Raw genomic sequence first — 19,531 nt, forward strand, 5'->3', positions numbered from 1 at the left:
CAGGTTCACGTCTTCTGCTGACCAGGACAGGAGACACCTACTTGTTGAGCCTAGGAGTCCTCTTGGTTCGATAAACCTTACAGTCTCCGTGTAAGGGAAATTTGCTGCTGACTACATCTCCACCTTCCACTTGGGGTTCAACGAGGGGCGAGAAACATATACATCACCTCGTCATCAACCGAATTTCTGGCGCCGTTGGCGGGGACTCCACTCTTCAAGATAGGGGAGTTGCACACTATCTTTTACCTTTACTTTTTAGTCTTGTTAGTTTGCTTTCTAGTTTTTGCTTTAGAGTCCTATACCAAAAATCACAACAAAAATAGTTGCTTTGCTCTTGCTTGCTGCTGCTGCTATGGGTTCCACTAAGAACACCAAGTTGTGTAACTTCACTAGTCACAACAACAATGACTTTATCTGCACTCCTATTGCTGCTCCCGCCACTAGAGCCACGTCCTATGAGATTAAACCTGCTTTGCTGAACCTAGTTATGAAAGATCAATTCTCTGGTGCTCGAGATGATGCAGCCTTGCACTTGAACTATTTTGTTGAGCTCTGTGTTATGCGAAAATATAAAGAAGTAGATGGTGATATTGTTAAACTTAAGCTTTTTTTCCTTTCTCCTTGAGAGGAGGAGCTAAAGTGTGGCTTCATTCTTTGCCTAGGAATAGCATAGATTCTTGGGATAAGTGCAAAGATGCTTTTATTGGGAAGTATTACCCGCCTGCTAAGTTTATCCAGTTGAGGAGTAAATTTATGAATTTTAGACAATTGGATAATGAACATGTTGCTCAAGCTTGGGCACGTATGAAATCTCTTGTTAAGAATTGCCCTACACATGGTCTGACTACTTGGATGGTTATCCAAACTTTTCTATACAGGATTGAACTTTACCTCACGGAATCTGTTAGACTCGGCTGCGGGAGGAACCTTTATGTCAACTACACTTTGTGCTGCCACAAAGCTATTAGATGAGATGATGACAAATTATTCTCAATGGCGCACCAAGAGATCTCCAACAGGTAGGTAGGTAAATGATACGTCCATATTGCATCATGCTTTTATGTTGATATTTATTGCTTTATGGCCTGTTATTACACTTCACGGTACATTACTTATACCTTTTCTCTCTTATTTTATAAGGTTTACATGAAGAGGGAGAATGCCGGCAGCTGAAATTCTGGTCTAAAAAAGGAGCAAGTTTGAGATACCTATTCTTCGCAACTCCAAAAGCCGTGAAAATCAACAAGGAATAATTTTGGATTTTATAAAAAATACTGGGTGGAAGAAGTACCAGAGGGGAGCCACCAGGAGGCCACAATCCTGCCAGGCGCGACCTACCCCGTGTCCGCGCCTAGGTGGCTTGTGGGCCCCCTGTTGCCCCTCTGGCTCCCATCTTTTGCTATAAGGAGGGTTTCATTCCAGAAAAAATCAGGACGAGGCTTTCGGGAGCAATCGCCGCTGCCACGAGGCGGAACTTGAGCAGAAGCAATCTAGAGCTCTGGTAGGGCCGTCCTGCCGGGGAAACTTCCCTCCCGGAGGGGGAAATCATCGCCATCGTCATCACCAACACTCCTCTCATCGGAGGGGACTCATCACCATCACCATCTTCATCAACACCATCTCATCTCCAAACCCTAGTTCATCTCCTGTAACCAATCTCCTTCTCGCGACTCCGATTTGTACTTGTAAGGTTGCTAGTAGTGTTAATTAGTCTTTGTACTTGATGCTAGTTGGATTACTCGGTGGAAGAATATATGTTCAGATCCTTGATGCTATTCAATACCTCTCTGGTCATGAACATAATTATGCTTTGTGAGTAGTCATGTTTGTTGCTAGAGGAAGGCATTGGGAAGTAATAAGTAGATGATTGGTTGCTAGAGTGACAGAAGCTTAAACCCTAGTTTATGTGTTGCTTCGTAAGGGGCAGATTTGGATCCACTAGTTTAATGCTATGGTTAGACTTTGTCTTAATTCTTCTTTCGTAGTTGCGAATGCTTGCGAGAGGGGTTAATCATAAGTGGGATGTTCGTCCAAGTAAGGGCAGCACCCAAACACCGGTCCAACCACATATCAAACTATCAAAGTAGCGAACATGAATCATATGAACATGACGAAAACTAGCTTGACAGAAATTCCCATGTGTCCTCGGGAGCGCTTCACCTCCTATAACAGTTTGTCCAGGCTTGTCCCTTGCTACAAAAGGGATTGGGCCATCTTGCTGCACCTTTGTTACTATTTTTACTTGCTACTTGCTACGAATCATCTTATCACACAACTATCTGTTACCGATAATTCCAGTGCTTGTAGAGAATACCTTGCTGAAAACCACTTGTTAGATCCTTCTGCTCCTTGTTGGGTTCAACACTATTAATTCTTGAAAGGACTACGATAGATCCCCTACACTTGTGTGTCATCAAGACTCTTTTCTGCCGCCGTTGCCGGGGAGTGAAGCGCCTTTGGTAAGTGGAATTTTGTAAGGACACATTTATATAGTGTGCTGAAATTTATTGTCACTTGTCACTATGGAAACTAATCCTTTGAGGAGCTTGTTCGGGGTATCTTCACCTTGAACGGAAGTAAAAGGAATTGCTCCTCAACCTTCTGCACCTACTGAAAATATTTCTTATGAAATTCCTTCGGGTATGCTAGAGAAACTCCTGGCTAATCCTTTTACAGGAGATAGAAGTTCCCGGCATGCATCTAATCTATGTAGATGAAGCTTGTGGTTTATTTAAGCTTGCAGGTTTGCCCGAGGATGAGGTCAAGAAGAAGGTATTTCCCTTATCTTTGAGGGATAAAGCATTGACATGGTATAGGCTATGTGATGATACTGGATCATGGGACTACAACCGATTGAAATTGGAATTTCATCAAAAGTTTTATCCTATGCATTTGGTACATCGTGATCAGAATTATATTTATAATTTTTTGGCCTTGTGATAGAGAAAGTATTGCTCAAGCTTGGGGAGGCTTAAGTCAATGTTATATTCATGCCCCAACCATGAGCTCTTGAGAGAAATTGTCATTCAGAACTTTTATGCTCGGCTTTCTCATGATAATCACACCATGCTTGACACTTCTTGTACCGGTTCTTTTATAAAGAGAGATATTGACTTCAAATGGAATTTATTGGAAAGAATTAAAAGCAACTCTGAAGAGTTTGATGAAGGTAAGGAGTGAGGTATGAATCTAAAGTTTGATTGCATTAAATCCTTTGTTGAAACAAATATTTTTTGTGATTTTAGCGTTAAACATTGACTTCACTTTGAGATAGTATCTTCATTATGTGAATCATTTGCTGCTCATATCAATCTCCCTAAAGATAAGTGGTTTAAATATAGTCCTCCCTTAGAAGTCAATGTAGTTAAACGCAACCCAGTGGAATAGAAAGTCATTGCTTATAATGATCCTATTGTTCCTAGTGCTTACATTGAGAAACCACCTTTCCCTGTTAGAATAAAGGATCATTCTAAAGCTTCAACTGTGCTACGTAGGGGCTACAATAGAACACCTACACCCCCTGAGCAAATTAGAGTTGAACCTAGCATTGCTATTATCAAAGATCTCTTGTCCGACAATATTGATGGCCATGATATTCACTTGTGTGAAGATGCTGCTAGAATTGCTAAACCTCGTGCTAGAGATAAACATAGGCCTGTTGTTCGCACGCCTGTTGTTTTTGTTAAGATAGGAGATCATTGTTATCATGGTTTATGTGACGTGGGTGCTAGTGTTAGTGCAATACCTCAATCTTTATATGATGAAATTAAAGACGAGATTGCACCTGTCGAGATGGAACCTATTGATGTCACTGTTCAACTTGCCAATAGAGATAATATCTGCCCTTTGGCAATTGTTAGAGATGTTGAAGTCTTGTATGGTAAAACTAAGTATCCTGCTAATTTTTCGTTCTTGCTACCACACAAGATAGCTTTTGTCCCATCATATTTGGCAGACCTTTCATCAATACTGTCAATGCTCATATTGACTCTGAGAAGCAAACTGTCACTATTGCCTTTTCAGGAGTGTCACATGAGTTCAAATTCTCCAAGTTTGGTAGACAACCTCATGAAAAAGAATAGTCTAGTAAGGATGAAATTATTGCCCTAGCTTTTATTGTTGTGCCTCCTACTGGTCCTTTAGAGCAATACTTGCTTTAGCATGAAAATGATATGCATATGGACGAAAGGAATGAGATAGATAGAGTTATCTTTGAACAACGTCCTATCCTTACGAATAATTTGCCTGTTGAACTGCTTGGAGATCCACCCCCACCAAAGGGTGATCCTGTGTTTGAGCTTAAGCAGTTACCTGATACTCTTAAGTATGCTTATCTCGATGAAAAAGAGATATATCCTATTATAATTAGTGCTAGCCTTTCAGAGCATGAAGAAAATAAGTTATTAAAAACTCTGAGGAAGCACTGTGCTGCTATTGGATATACTCTTGACGTTCTTAAGGGCATTAGTCCCACTCTATGCCAGCATAAAATTAAAACCGATCTTGATTCCAAACCAGTTGCTGATCATCAACGGAGATTAAATCCTAAGATGAAAGAGGTAGTAAGAAACGGTGATTGGGTAAGTACGGTGCATTGTGTCCCTAAGAAGGGAGGTATTACCGTTGTCCCTAATGATAAAGATGAATTGATCCCATAGAGGATTATTACTGGCTATAGGATGGTGACTGATTTTAGGAAATTGAAAAAAGCCACTAGGAAAGATCATTACCCTTTGCCTTTTATCAACCAAATGCTAGAAAGATTGTCTAAACACACACACTTCTGCTTTCTAGATGGTTATTCTGGTTTCTCCCAAATACCTGTTGCACAATCTGATCAGGAGAAAATCACTTTTACCTGCCCTTTCGGTACCTTTGCTTACAGACGTATGCCTTTTTTCTTATGTAATGCACATTCTACCTTTCAAAGATGTATGATGGCTATATTCTCTGACTTCTGTGAAAAGATTGTTGAGGTTTTCATGGATGAATTCTCCGTTTACGGGTCTTCTTTTGATAATTGCCTCCGCAACCTTGATCGAGTTTTGTAGAGATGTAAAGATACCAACCTTGTATTGAATTGGGAGAAGTGCCACTTTATGGTTAATGAATGCATCATCTTAGGACATAAAATTTCTGAAAGAGGTATTGAAGTCGATAAGGCTAAATTTGATGCGATCGAGAAAATGCCATTCCCTACAGACATTAAAGGTATAAGAAGTTTCCTTGGTCATGCTGGTTTCTATAGAAGGTTCATTAAGGACTTTTCTAAGATTTCTAGGCCTCTTACCAATCTCTTGCAAAAGGATATTCCTTTGGTTTTTGACGATGATTGTGAGGAAGCATTTGAAATACTTAAGAAGGCCTTGATAACTGCACCTATTGTTTAACCACGTGATTGGAATCTACCTTTTGAAATCATGTATGATGCTAGTGATTATGATGTTGGTGTTGTTCTAGGACAAAGAGTTGATAAGAAGTTGAATGTTATTCATTATGCTAGTAAAACTCTAGACAGCACCCAAAGAATCTATGCTACTACTGAAAAGGAATTTTTAGTAGTCGTGTTTGCATGTGAAAAGTTCAGATCTTAAATTGTTGATTCCAAAGTTACTATTCACACTCATCATCCTGCTATTAAGTATCTCATGGAAAAGAAAGATGCTAAACCTAGACTTATCAGATGGGTTCTCTTGCTACAAGAATTTGATTTGCATGTTGTTGATAGCAAGGGTGTTGAGAACCCCGTAGCAGATAACTTGTCTAGGTTGGAGAATGTTCTTGATGACCCACAACCTATTGATGATAGCTTTCCTGATGAGCAATTGAATGTCATCAATGCTTCACATTTTATTCATGGTGCTTTCCATAACACGCTTGCTAAGTATGATGTCAACCATAGAATTGCATCTCCCTGTCATCCTCAGTCCAGTGGTCAAGTAGAGCTAACTAATAGAGAGATTAAACTAATTCTGCAAAAGGCTGTTAATAGGTCTAGAAAGAATTGGTTTAAGAAGCTTGATGATGCACTGTGGGCTTGTAGAACTGCTTATAAGAATCCCATGGGCATGTCTCCATACAAAATGGTTTACGGTAAAGCATGCCATTTACCTCTTGAGCTAGAGCATAAGGTTTATTGGGCAATCAAAGAGCTCAACTTTGATTTCAAACTTTTTTTTTGACCGGCTGCTGTAGGGAAAACCCCCCACAACCTTTTTTCTTTTATTCCCATATATAAGAGCAGTATGTACAAGGAGAAATTAGAATGTACAAAAGGGAAGAGGAGCTAAGGCTACAAACCTCAAGGAGGCAAAAAGGAAACCCATTTAAGGAGATCATCGCTGAAACTAGCCTTAATTCTATGAGCTAACACGGAAATGTCATGAATGAAGCCAGACCTCCATTTTCTGAACTTTGGTTGCTCCTGGTTGAAGACCTTTGCATTTCTGATAGTCCAGATGTTCCAACATGCAGTGAAGACCACCTCAGCAAAGAAGGGGTTATGGAAGTCTCTTTTAGCAGCAACAGTAGCACTCCACATGGATGGACCCTGCCATGTGATCTGCAGGTAATTGCAGACCCTGGTACTGAAAAGACATGTGAAGAATAAGTGATCTCTGTCTTCCTTGACTCGAGCATGATATAGAACACAGAGATTGGAGTCGGAAACATTCCAGTGACGTCGTTCAAGCATGTCTTGAGTGTTAAGCCTGTCCATGATGAGCATCCAGGCAAACATCTTAATCCTCATTGTACAACAGCTTTTCCAGATCCAGTTGAGTAAAGGGTTTGGTGTAATACTGCTGTGAATGTGAGTATAGTATCTCTTGGCTGTGTAGGCCTTAGCATCTTTTCCCCATACCCATCTGTCATAGGCCTGATGACCAATATCCAGGTCTTGAAGCAAATATTGGACTGAAAGCAGCTCCTGGTAAGCTTGAGCAGACAGTGGCAAGTGGAACATAGAGAGCATGCTGTCATCATAGAAGGCTGTAAAGACCTCTTGAGCTGTGCAGAAAGGATCAGCCACAAAAGAAAACAGTCTTTGGAATCTAGCAGCCAGGGGCCTAGTGGAGTTTCCAATCAACCAGGAGTCAGACCAAAACAGGAAGGAGTCACCCTTGTTAGGCTGAACATATGGAACTGATCTGAATTTTTCAAGCCGTTTACAGATATCCTTCCACCAAAAAGAACCACAAAGGGTAGTTCCCTGAGGTACTGTGTCATGATAGTAAGTGTTCCAAATCAAGTGAACCCATGGGATATCAGCATGATTTAGAAATTTATCAACATGCTTGAGCAGGAGTGCTTCATTCTGGTTTGTTAGGTTCATAATTCCTAACCCCCCCTTTATTTTTAGGTCTGCACACCAGATGCCAGGCAGCAAGAGGAGGTGCATGATCTTGCCCATTTTTTCTCCATAGACATTGCCTTTGAATTCTTTCAAGCTGCTTCAGTATGCCTGGTGGGATATCCAGACTGCATAGAAAGAAGATAGGCACAGAAGACAGTGCTGAGTTTAAATATTGTAGCCTTCCCCCCTGAGCTAGAAAAGATGAACTAGCACTGAGTCTTCTTTCCATGTTATCAACCAGTGGCATGAGATCAATGATTCTTGGTTTAGTTGTCCCAACTGGTAGGCCAAGGTATGTGAAGGGAAAAGATCCCACTTTGCAGCCAATGGAGTCTGCCAGGTCCTGGAGTTGCTGTGGAGGAGTGTTGACGGGTAGAAGGGCGGATTTGTGATAATTCACATGTAATCCACTAGAGTGGGAGAAAAGTAAGAACATTTTCTTGAACTGTAACAATTGAGGTTTATCAGCAGGTAGGATGATAAGGGTATCATCAGCATATTGCAATATGGGGAAATCCTTATCATAACAAGGTATGGGCAGCTGAATCATACCCTCCATCAGCAGTTGGTTAACCAGAGTCTGTAAAAAATCAGCAGCAATAGCAAAAAGCAGTGGGGACATGGGATCTCCCTGCCTGACTCCTTTCTTGCACATAAACTTCTTTCCAGGCACACCATTGATCAGGACCGAAGATGAGCCAGAAGTTAGTAGCTGCTGGACCCAAAGTATCAATCTGTCATTGAAGCCTTTGTGCTTGAGAATCTGAAAAATGAACTCATGTTCCACAGAGTCAAATGCCTTCTCAAAATCCAGCTTGAGAATGACTATAGGTTTCTTGGATTGATGGCATTGCTGCAGGTACTCCAGAGTCCATCCAACACAATCTTGAATGGTTCTAGATTTGATAAAACCATACTGACTCTTGTGAAGACACTTCAAAATCTGCAACTGTAGCCTGTTAGCAATCATTTTGGACAGAAATTTGAGACCCATCCCAGTACGTGATATTGGTCTGTAATCTCCCACTTGTTCAGGTGATTTCTTCTTGGGAATCAGAGTAATATACGATGAGTTTATATTCTCAAGTTGAGCATGACCAGCATGGAAAGCAGCAACAAGTTGATAAAACTCAGGGGAGATAATGGGCCAACGTTTCTTGAAGAAAAGACCATTAAACCCATCAGGACCTGGAGCTTTGTCAATGGGCATTTCCTAAACAGTCTTGTCCATTTCAGACTTAGAAAAAGGTTCTGTGAGAATATCCAGACACTCGACCTTATGAAGCATGGATTGTAAATCAAATGCCAAGAGAAGTTCCCATTCTATCCTTAAAAGATGCCCAAAAGCATGCAGCAATTTGATCATGATCAGATATGATGGAACCATCATTTAATTTGAGAGATGCAATGGAATTCCTCCTATATCTCTCAATAGCCATAGCATGGAAGAATTTAGTGTTCTCCTCACCAACTTTAACAAATCTGATAGTGGCTCTCTTTTTCCAGTATAAGCACTCGAGATGCGAAAGATGCTCCAAATGTATTTTAACAATTTTCCTGAAGTTAGCCTCTGGTCTGAAAAGTGTCCTCAATTCCTCAAGCTCATCCAAACACAACACAACTTGATTACATCTGGAGATGAAAGTTTTCAACTGAGATAGATTTGTCTGCCACTTTTTCAGAGCCTGTCTAAGATGTTTCATCTTATCCATAATGACAGCAGTAATATGGGTTTTCCTGGAAGGAATGAGCCAGGATTGATGAACACATTCCATGAAGCCCTCCATTTCAACCCAGTAGTTTTCAAAGCGGAATAGGTTGCACTTAGGGATGGAAGTGTTGACAGTGACTACACAAGGAGCATGATCAGTGGCTGTCTGTGCAAGGGGTAGCACTTGTTTAAGAGGATATGAGGAGATCCAGTTGGCCTATGTGAAGAACCAGTCAAGCTGCTCCAGAAGAGGGGAATCTTGCATATTGGACCAAGTGAAAGATCTGCCTTTAATGGGAAGTTCCAGCAATCCCAGATGCCCAATAATTTCATTGAAGATGAACATGTCATTTACATCAGCCCGAGGAAGGTTTCTGTTGTCAGGGGATCTAATGAAATTAAAATCTCCAAGAAGCAACCAATTAGCCCAGTGGGTATATGAAGATTGTATAGCCAGCTAACAAAAAGATCCCTGGCTTCACCTTGACAAGGACCATAGACATTCACCAAAGTCCAGGATTCACTAGTATGATTTGAGGTAAAGGAGATGATCATGCCATAGGGTGTGCATTCAACTAACTGACCAGTAAGAATGGAGGAGTTCCAAAGGGTGATAAGCCCCCCTGATGCACCCCTGGAGGGAGAGTAGGCACTTGATGGTGAGAAGAGGTTATTTGATATTAGCTCACTTGATGAATGGAGAACTCAGGCATATGAAAATGCCAAGTTGTTCAAAGAAAAACTTAAGAGGTGGCATGATAAAAATATACAAAAACGTGAGTTCAATGTAGGTGATTATGTCTTGCTATACAATTCTCGTTTAAGATTTTTTGTAGGCAAGCTTCTCTCTAAATGGGAAGGTCCTTACATTGTTGAGGAAGTATATCGTTCCGGTGCCATCAAGATCAACAACACGGAAGGTAATTTTCCGAGAGTGGTAAATGGGCAAAGAATCAAGCATTATATCTCAGGTACTCCCATAAATGTTGAAAGCAATATTATTAATACCATAACTCCGGAGGAGTACATAAGGGATATTTATCAGCCTGTTTTAGACTCCAAAAAAGAAGAGGTATGTGATTCGGTAAGTAAACCGACTCGAAAACTTTTCCAGTAGCAAATTTTCTCCGTTTTGGATTTTATAGAAAAATAGAAAAAATTAAAGTAGTCCGGAAAGCGCACGAGGAGGCGACAAGCCTGCCAGGCGCGGCCTACCCCCTGGCCGCGCCTAGGGGGCTTGTGAGCACCTCGTGTGCCTCCCGGACTCTGTTTTCTTATGTAGTACTCCTTTTGGTTGGGAAAAATTCATTATATATTCTCCCAAAAGTTCTGACTCTCGTATCACGCAATTATCCTTTGTTTTCGTTTCGAGCATGTTTCTGCCGCAGATTTAGGGCAAGGATGTCGTCTCAGGAATCTGTCAGGGAGAACAATCTCCCTCAAGTCTATGAAGAAGTAAATGCTGATCTGAAAAGAATGGAGGTCATGGAGGCCAAGGAAAGGCTACTTGAGGAAACTAAGGGCAAAATTAAGGAGGAGAATCTGGCGTTGGACGAAGGGCAATCTATGCTCAACAAGGAAGAAGCTGAGGAAGAGGATTTTCTTCAACCCTATCTCCACCTTTTACCTCCATCCTTGATTGAAATCTTGAGGTTATGTGAAATAACTCGTGTTCGTAACACTTATCTCACCCGTGAAGTTGTTTTGCTGTAGAAACATATCACATAACTCCAAGGTATAAATCAAAGATTGATGGCCCTCTTGGAATCAAAAGACAGGACAACTCCACCACCATCACCTTCAAAGGAAGACAATTAAGCACGGGTATGGTCAATCCCCTTCGCTTGTGCCAAGCTTGGGGGAGTTGCCCCGGTATCGTGTCACCATCACATCTTTTGCCTTTACCTTTTTCTTAGTTCAATCCTTTTTGGGTTTTATCTTTCTCTAGTAGAATGAAGTTCTTAGTGTTCTAGGCTTGAGTTTTACTTTGTGTCACCCCCAATGTATTCGACCTCGTGAGTCATATAATAAAGAGTGTTTTAGTTAAGGGCCTTGCCTCGTGCCATGATCTAAAGAAAGAATAATAAAAGAACAAAAGCATGAAAGATCATTTAACGATCTTATGGGAAGTGATGACTTCACATATAAAAAGAATGTTGATTGAAACTTGTTGTGGGTGGACAAACGTAGACCTTGGTCATTGTTGCAATTAATAGGAAGTAATAAAGAAAGAGAGGTTCACATATCAATATATCATCTTTGGCATCGTCTATGATTGTGAACACTCATTAAACTATTACATGCTTAGAAGTAGATGTTGGACAAGGAAGACAACATAATGAATTATGTTTGGTTGGTTCCGAACAATGTTATATGACTAGAGATCCCTTAGCATGTGACGATTGCTTCCACCTCATATCAGCCAAAACTCCTGCACTAAGTAGAGATACTACTTGTGCATCCATAAACCTTCAACCCAGTTTTGCCATGAGAGTCCACCATACCTACCTATGGATTGAAGAAGATCCCTCAAGTAAGTTGTCATCGGTGCAAGCAATAAAAATTGCTCCCTAAATATGCATCTATTAGTGTGTCGAAAATAAGCTTTGTCCGAACCTGTGATGAGGAAGACATAAAAGCGATAGACTGCATAATAAAGTTCTTTATCGCAGGAGGCAATATAAAGTGACGTTCCTTCACACTAAGAGGTCACACATCCAAATCTCAAAAGCGCATGAAAACCTCTGCTTCCCTCTGTGAAGGGCCTATCTTGTACCTTTACTTTTTATCCTTAAACGTGTCATGGTGATCGACACCGATTCCTTATTTTGCCTTTATCTTGGCTAACGTCATGTGCTAGGAAAAGATCTATATTCATATGTCAACTTGGAAGTAAGTATCCTTGAATTATTATTGTTGACATAACCCTTGAGGTAAGTAGTTGGGAGGCGAAATTATGAGCCCCTATCTTTCTCTGTGTCCAACTGAAACTTTGATCTCATGAGTACCACGTGAGTTTTAGCAATTGTAGAAGACGAAAGGATGATTGAGTATGTGGATTTTCTTTACAAGCTCTTAGTTGACTCTTTCCGATGTTATGATAAATTGCAATTGCTTCAATGGTCAAAGACTATTGGTTGTTAATTCTCAATAAGGTTCTTGACCCATACTTTACTTTGTGAAGGAATTTTCACTTTAGCATCAGAGATTATATGACGATATTGCTGTTCTAATTATGATCATGATGCATGCATATCCATATTTTGTTCTATCGACACCTCTATCTCTAAACTTGTGGGCATATTTATTGATCTTGGCTTCCGCTTGAGGACAAGCGAGGTCTAAGCTTGGGGGAGTTGATACGTCCATACTGCATCATGCTTTTATGTTGACATTTATCGCTTTATGGGCTGTTATTAAAGTTCACGATACATCACTTATGCCTTTTCTCTCTTATTTTATAAGGTTTACATGAAGAGGGAGAATGCCGACAGCTGGAATTCTGGTTTGAAAAAGGAGCAAGTTTGATATACCTATTTTGCGCAACTCCAAAAGCCTTGAAAATCTACGAGGAATTATTTTGGATTTTATAAAAAATACTGGGCGGAAGAAGTACCAGAGGGGAGCCACGAGGAGGCCACAAGCCTGCCAGGCGCGGCCTACCCCCTGGTCGCGCCTAGGTGGCTTGTGGGCCCCCTGTAGCCCCTCTGGCTCCCATCATTCGCTATAAGGAGGGTTTTCTTCCAGAAAAAATCATGAGGAGGCTTTCGGGAGGAATCGCTGCCGCCATGAGGCGGAACTTGAGCAGAACCAATCTAGAGCTCCGGCAGGGCCGTCCTGTCGGGGAAACTTCCCTCCTGGAGGGGGAAATCGTCGCCATCGTCATCACCAACACTCCTCTCATCGTAGGGGACTCATCACCATCAACATCTTCATCAGCACCATCTCATCTCCAAACCCTAGTTCATCTCCTGTAACCAATCTCCGTCTCGCGACTCCGATTGGTAATGTAAGGTTGCTAGTAGTGTTAATTACTCTTTGTAGTTGATGCTAGTTGGATTACTCGGTGGAAGATCATATGTTCACATCCTTGATGCTATTCAATACCTCTCTGGTCATGAACATAATTATGCTTTGTGAGTTGTCAATTTTGTTCCTGAGGACATGGGATAAGTATTGCTATAAGTAGCCATGTGAATTTGGTATTCGTTCCATATTTTGATGCGATGTATGTTATCTTTCCTCTAGTGGTGTTATGTGAACGTTGACTACATAACACTTCACCATTATTTGGGCCTAGAGGAAGGCATTGGGAATTAATAAGTAGATGATGGGTTGCTAGAGTGACAGAAGCTTAAACCCTAGTTTATGTGTTGCTTCGTAAGGGGCTGATTTGGATCCACTAGTTTAATGCTATGGTTAGACTTTGTCTTAATTCTTCTTTCGTAGTTGCGGATGCTTGCAAGAGGGGTTAATCATAAGTGGGATGTTTGTCCAAGTAAGGGCAGCACCCAAACACCGGTCCACCCACATATCAAACTATCAAAGTAGCGAACGCGAATCATATGAACATGATGAAAACTAGCTTGACAGAAATTCCCATGTGTCCTCGGGAGCGCTTCACCTCCTATAAGAGTTTGTCCAGGCTTGTCCCTTGCTACAAAAGGGATTGGGCCATCTTGCTGCACCTTTGTTACTATTGTTACTTCCTACTTGCTACGAATCATCTTATCACACAACTATCTGTTACCGATAATTTCAGTGCTTGCAGAGAATACCTTGCTGAAAACCACTTGTCAGATCCTTCTGCTCTTCTTGGGTTCGACACTCTTACTTATCATAAGGACTATGATAGATCCCCTACACGTGTGGGTCATCAGTAAACTCTGTTGAGATGATTTCCTCACTTAATGATAAGGTTGACATGATCATGACTCTTCTTACTAAGCAAGCTCCTTTTGATCCTCATGATGTTCCTTTAAATTCTTTGGTTGCTAAAAAAAGAGAGCAAGTTGATATTAATTTTATCTCTAGGAACAACTTCAATAACAATGCCTATAGGAGTAATTTTGGTAGCAATCCTAGACCATTCCCCATCCAACAACTATGAGGACAACAACAATTATTATAGCACCAAAAACTCCACTTCTGAATTAGAGAGCATGCTTAAAGATTTTATCACTTCTCAAAAAGCCTTCAACAAGAGTGTATAAGAGAAACTAGAAAAAATAGATAGTCTCTCTTTGAAGGTGGACAACATAGCTCATGATGTAGAGATGCTTAAAATTAGAACTTCCCCACTTGAGGAAATGAACACCACACCCATGAATGCTATCCAAGTCCAAATTAATGAGAAGATAAGAATGCTAGCCAAACTTAAAGAAAGATGGTCTAGAGAAAAGGAAGAGGAAGAGAGAATTAAGAGCCTTCCTACACACACTACCATTGCTACTATACAAGTTGTTGAGGTTCTCAAAACTTTAAGCACCCATCGCACTCCTAGTCGAAATGGACCTATTAATGGTGATGCTAATACCTCAACTATAGGACAAGAAGGTCCTATGAATGTAGAGACTACCAAAATAATGAGCCTAGATGACATTACTACCACTTTAATTAATGGTATTAACCTTGATTTTGTCAATTGTAGTCTCTCCAAAGTCATCACCTTTTTGCAAATAATGGCTAAATACCCCCACACTAGCACACTTAATATTGCCTTCAGTGAGCATATTACCAATGCTCTTATCAAAGCTAGGGAGGAGAAGCTCAAGATAGAGACTTCTATTCCTAGGAAGCTAGAATATGGTTGGGATCCTATGGTCAAAATTAAATTGAATAATATCTTTTGCTTTGCGTTGTGTGATGTTGGAGCTAGTGCCTCCGTTATGCCCAAAAGAATGTATGATATGCTTGATTGGAAACCTTAATATCCATGTTCTTTTGGTATTCGTCTTGTTGATTCTTACATAAAGAAACCTTTAGGGAGAATTTATGATGTGCTTACTATTGTCAATGATAATTATGTTCCCGTTGATTTTCTTATTATGGACACTGAATGTGACCCTTCATGTCCAATTATTAAATTCCAATTTCCTCTTAAAAAGAGAATGGAAAACTTCCCTAGAAAGAAGATTAAGTTACCTTAGGAGTCCGTTACACGGTAAAGTTATTCTTTTGGAGTTGATAACACTTGATCTTCTTGCATTATGCCTAGCTCAAAGGCATAAAAGAAAGTGCTTGTTGGGAGGCAACCCAATACGTTTTTACTTTCTGTTTTAGTGGTACTGATGTGTGTTACTACCGTAGCAACATCATTGTATCTTTATTTTTAAGCTTTGTGCCAAGTTATTGTTGGAAATATGCCCTAGAGGCAATAATAAAATGGTTATTATCATATTTCCTTGTTCATGATAATCGTCTATTGTTCATGCTATAATTGTATTAACAGGAAACAGTAATACATGTGTGAATAAATAGATCAAAATGTGTCCCTAGCAAGCCTCTAGATTGGCTAGCTCGTTGATCAATCGAGGATCATGGTTTCCTGATCATGGACATTGGATGTCATTGATAACGGGATCACATCATTGGGAGAATAATGTGATGGACAAGACCCATTCCTAAGCATAGCACTAGATCGTATTGTTCATATGCTAAAGCTTTTCTAATGTCAAGTGTCTTTTCCTTCGACCGTGAGATTGTGCAACTCCCGGGTACCGTAGGAGTGCTTTGGGTGTATCAAACGTCACAACGTAACTGGGTGACTATAAAGGTGCACTATGGGTATCTCCGAAAGTGTCTGTTGGGTTGGTACGAATCAAGATCGGGATTTGTCACTCCGTGTGACGGAGAGGTATCTCTGGGCCCACTCCGTAGAACATCATCATAATGAGCTCAGTGTGACTAAGCAGTTAGTCACAGGATGATGTGCTACGGAACGAGTAAAGAGACTTACCGGTAACAAGATTGAACAAGGTATAGGTATACCTACGATCGAATCTCGGGCAAGTTCTAGATTGATTGAATCCCTGACATCATGGTTCATCTGATGAGATCATCGTGGAACATGTGGGAGCCACCATGGGTATCCAGATCCCACTGATGGTTACTAGCCGGAGAGTGTCTTGGTCATGTCTGCATAATTCCCGAACCCGTAGGGTCTACACACTTAAGGTTCGATGACGCTAGGGTTATAGGGAATTGTTATACGAGGTTACCGAAGGTTGTTCAAAGTCCCGGATGAGATCCCGGACATCACGAGGAGCTTCGGAATGGTTCGGAGGTAAAGATTGATATATAGGATGGATGGGTTTGGACGTCGGAAATGTCTTGGGCACCACCGACAAAGTGTTGGGCCACCGGAAGGGTTCCGGAGGCCCACCGGGAGGGGCCACAAGCCCCGGAAGGCTACATGGGCCAAGTGCGGGAGGGAACCAGACCCTGGGTGGGCTGGTGCGCCCCCTCACACTCAGCCCAGGCGCACCAAAGAGGGAGGGACGGGAAACCCTAGGCGATGGTGGGCCTAAGGCCCACCTAGGGGTGCGCCACCCCTCTCTCCTCCCTGGCCGTCGCCCCCCTCTCCCATCTAGGGCTGCCTCCCCCCTCAAGGGGGAAACCCTAAAGGGGGCGCCACCCCTCCCTTCCCCCTATATATAGTGGGGGTTTTGGCCTTTGGAGATACAGTTTTCCATCTCTCTCTCGGCGCAGCCCTGCTCTTCTTCTTCCTCCTCTCCCACGGTGCTTGGCGAAGCTGTGCCGGGAGACCTTGTCTCTCCATCGACACCACGTCGTCGTGCTGCCGGAGATCTTCCCCAACCACTCCCTCCTCCTTGCTGGATAAAGGTGCGGGAGACGTCACCGGGATGCACGTGTGTTGAACGCGGAGGTGTCGTGGTTCGGCACTAGATCGGAATCACATCGCGATCTGAATCGTCGTGAGTACGCCTCCATCAACCGCGTTCTAGCAACGCTTCCGCTTAGCAATCTTCAAAGGTATGAAGATGCACTCACCCTTCTCTCGTTGATGGTATCTCCATAGGAATATCTGAATATGGCGTAGGAAAATTTTGAATTTATGCTACGCTACCCAACAGTGACATCCGAGCCAGGTTTTCTATGCGTAGATTCTATGCACGAGTAGAACACAAAAGGTTGTGGGCGCTGATTTGTGAATGTCTTGCCGCTACTAGTCTTATTCTTTTCCCGCGGTATTGTGGGATGAAGCGGCCCAGACGTACGCTTACGTGAGACAGGTTCCACCGGCCAACATGCACACAGTGCATAAAGGTGGCTAGCAGCTGTCTGTCTCTCCCACTCTAGTCGGATTGGATTTGATGAAAAGTGTCCTTACAAAGGGTAAATAGATTTGGCATATCATGGTTGTGGCTGTCACGTAGGTAAGAAGGCGTTCTTACTAGAAACCCAAATCAGCCACGTAAAACTTGCAACAATAATTAGAGGACGTCTAACTTGTTTTTGCAGGGTTTGACATGTGATGTGATATGGCCAACGTTGTGATGTTACATGTGTGATGTATGAGATGATCATGTTATTGTAATAGGATTCACGACTTGCATGTCGATGAGTATGACAACCGGCAGGAGCCATAGGAGTTGTCTTAATTTATTGTATGAGATGCAACGCCATGTGTTTACTACTTTTACTTCATTACTAACGGTTATCTATAGTAGTAGTGGTAGTAGTAGTTGGCATGGCGACTTCATGGAGACACGATGATGGAGATCATGGTGGCACGCCGGTGACAATGATGATCATGCGATGCCTGAAGGTGGAGATCGAAGGAGCAAAGATGATAATGACAATATCATGTCACTATATGATTGCATGTGATGTTTATCTTGTTTTTCATCTTATTGCTTAGAACGACGGTAGCTTAATAAGATGATCCCTCATAAAAAATCGAGAATGTATTCCCCTAAGTGTGCACCGTTGCGAAGGATCGTTGTCTCGACGCACCACGTGATGATCGGGTGTGATAGATTCTAACGTTCCCATCCAACGGGTGTAAGACATATTTACACACGCGAAACACTTAGGTCGACTCGACGAGCTTAGCATGTACATAAATGACCTCGAATACAAGAGACTGAAAGGTCGAACATGAGTCGTATGGTTGAATACGATCAGCATCAAGTTGCTGACCATGACGACAAGTCCGTCTCACATGATGATCGGACACGGGTTAGTCAACATGGATCATGTATCACTTAGATGACTAGAGGGATGTCGATTTAAGTGGGAGTTCATACTTAAATTGATTAAATGTACTTAATTGTCATGAACTTAGTCTAAAAGTTGTCTTTACAAATATTGTAGATCCAATGGCCAACGCACCTGTCAACCTCAATTTCAACGCATTCCTAGAGAAAAACAAGATGAAAGATGATGGTAGCAACTATGCGGACTGGGTCCGCAACTTGAAGCTCATGCTTGAAGCAGCTAAAAAGTCTTATGTCCTTAATGCACCGCTAGGTGACCCTCCTGCTCCCGCAGCGGCCCAGGACATTCAGAACGTCTGGCAGACACGGAGTGATGACTACTCTGTGGTTAGGTGTGGCATGTTATACAATTTGGAAACGGGGCTCCAAAGGCGTTTTGAGCAACACGGAGCATATGATATGTTCCAGGAGCTGAAACTAGTTTTTCAAGCTCATGCCCGTGTCGAGAGGTATGAAGTCTCCGGCAAGTTCTTTAGCTGTAAGATGGAGGAGAACAGTTCTCTTAGTGAGCATATACTCAGAATGTCTGGGTTACACGGTCGTCTGACTTCTCTTGGAGTCGAACTTCCGGATGACGTTGTAATTCACACAATCTTCCAGTCTCTCCCGCCAAGCTACAAGGGTTTTGTGCTGAACTACAACATGCAAGGGATGGAAAAGACCATTCCCGAGTTGTACTCGATGCTGAAATCTGCAGAAGTAGAAATCAAGGAAGAGCATCAAGTGTTGATGGTCAATAAGACCACCAGTTTTAAGAAGGGCAAGGGTAAGAAGAACTTCAAGAAAGACGGCAAAGCCGTTACTGCGCCCGGTAAGCCAGATACCGGGAAGAAGAAAAAGAATGGACCTGTAATGCCCCAAGAGTGTAACTTGCCTTATTTGGAACCTTCTGTATGTGGGTCCATCTTGTTAGTGCCATGAGAGATCAATGCATGTGTTATTTCATGTGATGTCACCTTGTCTTGTTTTCCCTTTGCATTCATGCATACTTTCATCCATGGCTATTTGTGTTTGATGTGTGTTGAAAAGTGAAGTGATGTGGGTGTTGTTGAAAGTAGGAAGCACTATGTAGTTTGCACTAGGTTTCAAACTTCACCTCTCTATTTATCTCAAGCCCAAGATTCACTTGTTCCATTCCTGTTTCAAAAATGCCCATGCTTTAGTATGTATTGTGGTGGATGTGATGACATGTTTTGTTGTTTTGAAACTATGCTATAGTGGTGC

Source organism: Hordeum vulgare, chromosome 3H (assembly GCF_904849725.1).
Source record: "Hordeum vulgare subsp. vulgare chromosome 3H, MorexV3_pseudomolecules_assembly, whole genome shotgun sequence".
Lineage (NCBI taxonomy): Eukaryota > Viridiplantae > Streptophyta > Magnoliopsida > Poales > Poaceae > Hordeum > Hordeum vulgare.